Source organism: Halyomorpha halys, unplaced genomic scaffold, assembly GCF_000696795.3.
Source record: "Halyomorpha halys isolate HHAL.00 unplaced genomic scaffold, Hhal_1.1 Scaffold1662.1, whole genome shotgun sequence".
NCBI lineage: Eukaryota > Metazoa > Arthropoda > Insecta > Hemiptera > Pentatomidae > Halyomorpha > Halyomorpha halys.
In genome coordinates, this window is record NW_027107369.1 from 43,795 (window position 1) to 51,793 (window position 7,999).

Here is a 7,999-nt window from a genome sequence, read left to right on the forward strand (position 1 = left end):
ATATATACACTTATATTTATGAAGACAATATATTTCTGGGTAATTATATAAACAAGTTTTTGACCAAAATTCTAGAACGAATGTTGAATTAATAAGTTATGCAATACTATTTCTATGAATTTTTATCAATTACAACCTATTTTTGTTGATATTTGCCCATCCTTTTATTTAGCGTATCTTTATTTAGATCCTTTTTATAACGAAAATTGAGTAAATGGAATGTTAAAGCGGAAGAAAGTCAAACGAACAAAACAAGATAGTGAATACCGACGCTTGTTGCTTCCTTTATTTACTAAGGATTTGTTAGTCTTGGATTTGCGGCATACGGCAAACGTGTAGAGTCAACAAAATAACAAGGGAAGTTGTAATTTTATTTAGTTTATGTTTATAAATGACTTACACTAATATAATTCTCAATAGAGTATATGTTAGTATATGATTTACTATGTGATTTAATTTTCTACTCTGCTCATATTTTCCCTACTGGTTACGACCTCTCTTCTGTTGTTTTCCAGAGCAACCATCCATTGTTTGCCTTTGGACAGTTCTTTATGTATCCTTTTTGTAGACCTGCTCTCTGCTAAAATATTTTCTACAATATTTATATTGTGTTTTTCCAGATCTTCTTTTATACTAATTTGATTATTTAGGGCCGTGAGATCTTTTCTTTTGCTTTCCTAAGTATCAATTATTTCTTTTATCCGTTTGCGAATAATAAAAAGTTCTTTACTACGTGATTTGAATCATCATGTACTACACTTCAGTGTTAATAAAGACTGTATAATTATGTTGGTACTATTTACAATAGTATTATCGTACTTAATGCTATCCACTTATTTTATACTTTGTGTGCGAAGTTTCATTTTGTGATTTTCTTCAGTCGGTGTTGCGTGGCCTATGAAATACCGGAAATGAGCTGCGTGCTCAATCACAAGCGTGGCTTAGTTCAGTAATTATCTTCCCTCTCTTACTGTCCCTATAGTTTTATTTTCTTTTAATTATTTTTGTATTCCAACAACAAGACAGGAGCTACCTGGAAGGACGAAATCAAATTAAGTAGAAATAGGAAATTTCAAATGATCATTGAAGAACACGTTCTGTGTAGTTTTTACCATATGAAGGATCTCTTATATTGAATAGATATAATGAATGAGTCATGTAGCGACTTTAATGTCTTCCTCAGGGCCTAGAATATTATAATGGTATATATTTGGTAAATATAACGTGATATACCTAAAACCAGAGGGGAAGATAAAATTAACAAAGGAAGGATAGAAACGTCCAGCTGATCAAAAACTTAAGACCATCAGTTTTTTGTTTTTTTGTAAAACTGCCGAGATATTTCCACATTTGTAATATAATCTACATTTTTATCATTTTATCATTGTTTCCTACTAAAAATATGAACAATAATACGATGTATTGACGGTTAAACAAAGTTTTATTTTATTATTGTTATAAGCCCGTTATACGTAGTTAAAATCACTCTAATCTACCCTAACTCGTACCTGTAATCAAAGAAAAGATATTAAAAGCTTATTCATATAGTCATTTCTTTATAACTATCTACATGACGGAACATCTAACTTAAAAAAAACTATCTTAAAAAAAAACTAGTCTAACACTATAATTTGAATGGTGATAACTCTAATCTATAAATATTAAAATTGGAATTAAAAAATTCTTTACACACACCCATATTATAAATTTCATTCACTTTTTATTTAACATTTTCATAATTTGACGTCAATAATAAAGCATGTTGCAAGAATAAACATAATACGTGTGCAACAGAGGCACACCATTTCAAGTTATTTTTAATTTTATAAGTTTAATTAATCTCTAGTTATAATTTTCTATTTTCATAATTAATTTCTAGTTATCACGATACTAACTAAACCGCTTAAAATGTAGCTCTCGCTAGAGTAAAAGGAGCTATATGGGTTATAAATTTATATGTATGTGTTCTTATTTCTTTTGCTTTCATTCAGATTAAAGGGTTCTGAAAAAAAAATCAAATAACGGACGAGAATGTTCATTAAATTCCATTCATTGTTACTTTGTATATATTAGTTAACAATATATTGACTTTAATGGCCGTTATCGTCTATTGTTCTTCAGTGTGACAGAATGTATTATTGCTATAAAAATTAATAAAATAATTAAATAAAAAGCGAATGAAATTAGTTCGTCAATTACAGTGATTAAATATAAACATTAAATATAAGAACTGTAAAAATGAGGTTATAATAAAACCTATTGAAAGATTATCGACTTTTAATGAGTTAATTTTTAATTTTATAATTAAAAAAAAATTATGCTTGGTAGACTTCACCTCACTTGTTGAATTCCACCTCACTAGTTACAGGTTAATGTTATTTTTTTAATATATTTCTTTGAAATTGTTGTTTTTTTAAAATTAAGTTTCATTTGAGAAGCTATTTATATTTGTTTTATTTATTCCAAAAACAATCTTATTATCTCACGAAAAATTCTATCTTGAACTATTGGTGAGCTAGTTAAGACCTAAATCCAGTGTGGAAACTATAGCCCAGAATTAAGAAGGGCAATATTCCTTGAAGCTCTCTTTTTTTTCCTACTCACATTAAAGATCGCGGAGATCCCTGCACGTTTTGTAGTCCTGAAGAACCACAAACACGATTCATATGAATCCCCCTCCGAGGTGGAGTGATCTGTGCGAAACTTGGTCTAAATAATCTAAGCGTGGCTTTGGGAACTAAAGCGTCTAACAAATATGTACTTAAATTAAATACTAAATCTTTGTCTTAAAAACTAATATGTTTCTACAATGGTCCTTTTTTCCAATCAGATTGTGAGCTACCAAAATAATTAAATGGCATAATCTTCGAATTTCTAGAGCTATTCTATCGTTTGTGAAATATTACTAAACGCGCTCTGAGTACATTAAGAAACATATTTATAAAATAAACATGTAATACCTTTTTAAAAATTATTGTTTCTTACATTAATGTTCTATAACATTTTTACAATATTTAAATTGATATTTTATGGTAAAAAATTAAAATTTACAGAAATATTAGCGATTTATTGTATTGATATTTAATGAATAAATATCTACCTACTAATTTTTTGTCAATTTGGTATCCATATCGCTGCTTTGCTCAAACAGTGGCACACTTGACTCACAATATTTTCGATTCAATAAAATAAATTGTATCCATTTGGGTTTCAAACACTTTTTACTAATATTTTAAATGTCCAACGTTTTAGCTAATCTGGCCATCCTCAAAGACATTTTAACTATAAATTTACACCTTACATCCAATTATTAAAATTAGAATGACTCAAATTTCACCAAAGGCTATTCTGCCTAGGTCTAATAATTTTAGTCAAAATTAACCTATTTTGCCTCTTTGTCGTTTAATTTTAAAACTTTTAATTACAAATTATTTTTCACTATTTTTACTCACTCATTATTTTTTTTAATTTTATCTAGAAATGGACGTATTTCAAAGATAGTACCGTAGACAGCTCGCGATACAGCTTACCTTTCCTAAAGGTATTAGTGTTGTTACAAATCTAATCCACGGAACAACCTATAGGATATCTCAAACACAAAATAAAAATTTTTTTTGTCAGTTGGGCCACAATACAAAGTGAAATATAGAACACGGTCTTTTTTAACTTGATTTTTTTCCTTAATGCTCGTCCTTAAAGAATTGCTTAAAATTGTAGTTGCTAAACTCAATTTCGTTTTGAATTGTTTTGACAGTGATTTTCTTTTATTTTGTCGTGTAACATTCTTCTTGGAACTTAGCATTAATTGTTGGGTAGTTTCAATGACTGCGTAAGGAAGGATTACACACAATTATAGATTCGAGTTTAAGTCTGCATTTCGAAGAGAATTCGTTTTGATGAGAAATATAGACACATTTACATGACATAGGAATATTCTATTCTATTACTCACATAGCAGAAGAAGCACGCCGCCTATGGAGGGGGTGTAGCTCCCTGGCCACAATGCAGGATGGCGAGAAGCCTCCGGGTTGGATGAGGGCTGTCGCCAACTTTTCCACGCAGAGAGATCTCGATCGGTCCCGGCCTTCTCTCTTCATCCCCCGCAGCCGGGACATGATCTGCTTCCAGGAAGAGAGTATTTAATCCATCATTACTTCTTACACGTTTAAAGGACTGAGTGCACAACCTGAATGAGTCGGTGAAAATTTTTTTGTTTTTAGGTATAGTTTTCTCAATTTGATATGTTACAGAATATTTTTATTTAGAATAAAAGAATTCTGGCTACAACCTGCGGCATGCGGCATTGTACCACCTAATGTAACCAACTTTTAATGCAATGGGTTACTGTAGCCATCACGAAATAAGACGATTGGGCATTATTGCCATAATATCAAACGTACAGCCGCATATAGAACATAGTTCAGTTCTGATCAAAAGCTGGCAACGTTAATGTTGCCAATTCTTCCGTTTCGCTCAATTGTATGAGTGGAATATTAAAATCAAAATGTAAAATATAGTATAAAGTGATTATTTTTGTCCTATGTGACTACCTTAGAAATATTAATTAAATTATATACATATAATAATGACTGTAAAACGAAGGATTTTCCATAAAAATGTTTTGATGGACACCCTGATTTAGTTTCAATCCAATTAAAATTTATACAATAAACAACGCAGAATAATTGTTTTTTAATTAAATTCATGTTTTTTCTGTTTAAGTTCAAGTATCGATTATACTCCGAACTTCATTTTAAAACAAGTGGAACCTTTCAATTCCAATTGATTAGAAATAAAGAAAAAAAATTAATAGATATAATTGATTAATGCCTTTCATTGAATTTTAAAAAGAAACAAATATTGTTCGTGTCTGTAACCGATTAAAATTTATCTTTAACAGAAAAAAAATTAAATAATAAACTACATTTTGTACAACTGAACAACACTTTTGATTATAAGGTTTATCATAGCTTTCACTACTAATACAAATTTAAATATATATCGATAACTTTTTTTCTTGGCTGATTATTATATGTATTTTTCTAATCTTGAGGATCAGTCAATAGTACAGCTATTTTGAAGCGACATTTCGTAACTTTATTGTTTGGCATAGTCATGCCCAACAAGGAAAAAAAATAGTCTTTTTGGACGAAGAATTTCTTGAACTAATTATTGAAATAACAGTAACTTGTAGTGTTCACCGAATGACGCATTGCTGGTGAAAACACCTGTTCAACTTCCTTAACAACGAAATCTATATTTGGCACCAATCCAATTTCATGGGATGCATAATTAACAGCAACCAATCGAAAACTTGGCCATACTCCTATTTTTAGACACCGCTTTTAAACATTTACGGGGTTCCCACATCTATATTACATGGTGCCATGAACACTAATTGGCATATTTTCCCAGTCATCTACGTCAGAGTGGTCTTGTGTTGTCAGATGATGAAATGCTGAGATGTCCAAAGAAATAAATTCTCATAGCTAACAAGTGTAATAATAAAGTTAAAAATACAAAACAGAAATAATAATTTACATAAATGAAAGCAATAAAACACGAAATGGAAGTATTACACATTGTTATTATTTCCAAAAAAATATCATATATGCATACGAAATACTATTCGAGTAACTTACTTTACTAGTATAATCAATAAAACAGTATTGAACCTGTTGTTTTAAATAATAATAAAAAATGTATTTTAAATATGAAAAAAATTGATAAATTGAGACCAAGTTTACAAATTATTATTATTGTTTAAAACGTTTTTTTGTGTGTGAAACTAAAACTAAGCTATGCAAATTATGATTATTAATGTTTTTGAATATGTTAATGATAAGTTATGTTATTAGATTGCTTTTGACGAGGGCCAAAATGTTGGACATGTAAATGATTTAATAAAGATATTTGAGAATATTTTCTTATAAATATCGGTTGATTTCTATAAAATAATTTAGTAAATATAAATTATGGTAAATTGGTCATAAAAGAAGAGTTTTAAAACTTCAATATCTGACATAGGATTAGATTTCAATATTAATTTGAAATAACTTATTTATATTTGTAAAGAATAAAATTTCACTAATCATAGAAATGACATAAATATTGTAATGTTTGAAGTAAATGTTTTTAACAGCGGTATAGGACCGTCCTTAAATCGGGGTTTTAGTGGGGCGGGTCGACCAGGAGGATTGATTGCCTTCTAATATTTTTTGTGTTATGATCTCTTTTGAGATTGTGATATGTCGTACATTGACCAACACACTCGCTATTAGTGTCTGTTTAAAAGGTAAAATAAGTAAGGCACAAATACTTTCTTTAAGTCCTGGCGTTAGTTATATAAAACATTCATTGGATGCTTATAATGTCACAAGGCAATGCAAGGAATCAAATATTATATATAACGGCCTAATGGTCCTTTTTGCAACCCCTGATGACTACTTAAGTTGCCGCCACGTACTAACTACGATGGGAGTGTCAAGATTCATTCCTCGGGACCACCAAAAAATGAATGTTAACTGCCCCAGGTGGAACCGAACCCACAACGTTCCGAACCGAGTGCACTGAGACCTGCGCCCCAACCCGCACGGCCGTCAGGTCCCTAAGTATTTATCAGCAATATTCTAAACCACGAGTAATTTCACTAGTTGGTTACTTCTGGTTTGAGGGTTCCACCGTAGTCCAACATTAATATCAATGTATCTTTAATGAAGATGATTATACATAATTCATAAGTTTAAGAGATACACCCACTAAAATACGAAAAAATCACCTTTTCATCGAAAACACTCCACGAGTAACTTTTAAAAATTCGATTCAATATTTTTGGCAAATATTTAGTTTTTTTGATGAACTAAATTGTAATTAATTAAATTATATCTGAAACAAGTCAAAACTTAAGAAAACAACGAGAACTATTTTAATTGTTAATGTAAGCCAGAGAAACATCAACATTAGTAAGTCGGGTGGAGATAGATTGTTTATACCAGTTTTAGTGAATATCTCTCGTATAGTAATACCGCCAGATTTTGGCCGATGTAAGGGTACCCCTTTATGAGGCTGGGTTTGCCGTCCATGGCTCATGAAACCACAGGTCTAATTTACGGCTGCAGTGCAACAGAAAATAATTATCTTCCACAGCCGGATTCGAACCCGGGTCCTTGGAGTTTGTTTCACTGTGCCTTACCAATGAGCCACTCACTCTCACCATCCCAAATGATTCAATTATGACTTTTGTAATGTATGAAACAATTTTTAGTGCATCATTAAGTAAAATTAATGAATGAAATACTCAACTGCCGAAACAGTTGAAGAATCAATTTGACGAGATTAAGGTAAAATTAAATTGAAAAGCTTGGTGATGAAAACTAAACAGCAGGGGGAGTAAAGTGTTAGCTATACATGCCATGAATACTGAGTTTATGGCTGGGCCAATGGGATTGGTCAGCAAACTCCATCCCTTCCCTACTCGATTCATCAGCAGACCTATCTCTCTTTGTATTTATTTTTAACTTTCCTATTTCTGAACACTTGGTAAACAAATAAAGTGTGTTTCAGAGGCGTTGGCGTTGTATAAATATTATAACCCATGACTACAATTAAATAACAAAACCATGGATTACGGTTAGTCGGTATTTTCAAAGGAAACTGAACCAACCATTACTGTAAAATTAAAAAAAAATTATTTTTCGGTTTTTTAAATGATGATCTCTTCTATTAAGAATTGGGTATTTATATCTAGACAAAAATCTTAATGTATGAACCATATATTTATTCTAAGGGGACATATGTCCCAGAATAAAATTATTTTTAATTTTGGAAGATTATTGGTTGACCGTGTGTAAAGATGAAAGGAATATGGTCCGGGTGCGGTCAAAAAAAAAAAACTCAAATAGTAGAATATACTATTTATTGAGCCAACGTTTCGCCCCACGTTGCAGGGCTTCGTCAGGGCTAAAAAAGATACAAACACATAGTTACAAAAGGAAAACAA

The 7,999-nt window shown here is 30.7% G+C and overlaps 1 long non-coding RNA gene across 1 annotated transcript in view; it reads right to left on the reverse strand.

The window, feature by feature from the left end:
- Window positions 1-3,951: 3,951 nt before the first annotated feature.
- LOC106690326 (uncharacterized) overlaps window positions 3,952-7,999 on the reverse strand; it is a 66,568-nt gene continuing 62,520 nt past the window's right edge. Inside the window, exon 3 of the long non-coding RNA XR_001344578.2 lies at window positions 3,952-4,118. This is a non-coding gene — a long non-coding RNA (uncharacterized lncRNA). The remainder of the gene's footprint in view (window positions 4,119-7,999) is intronic.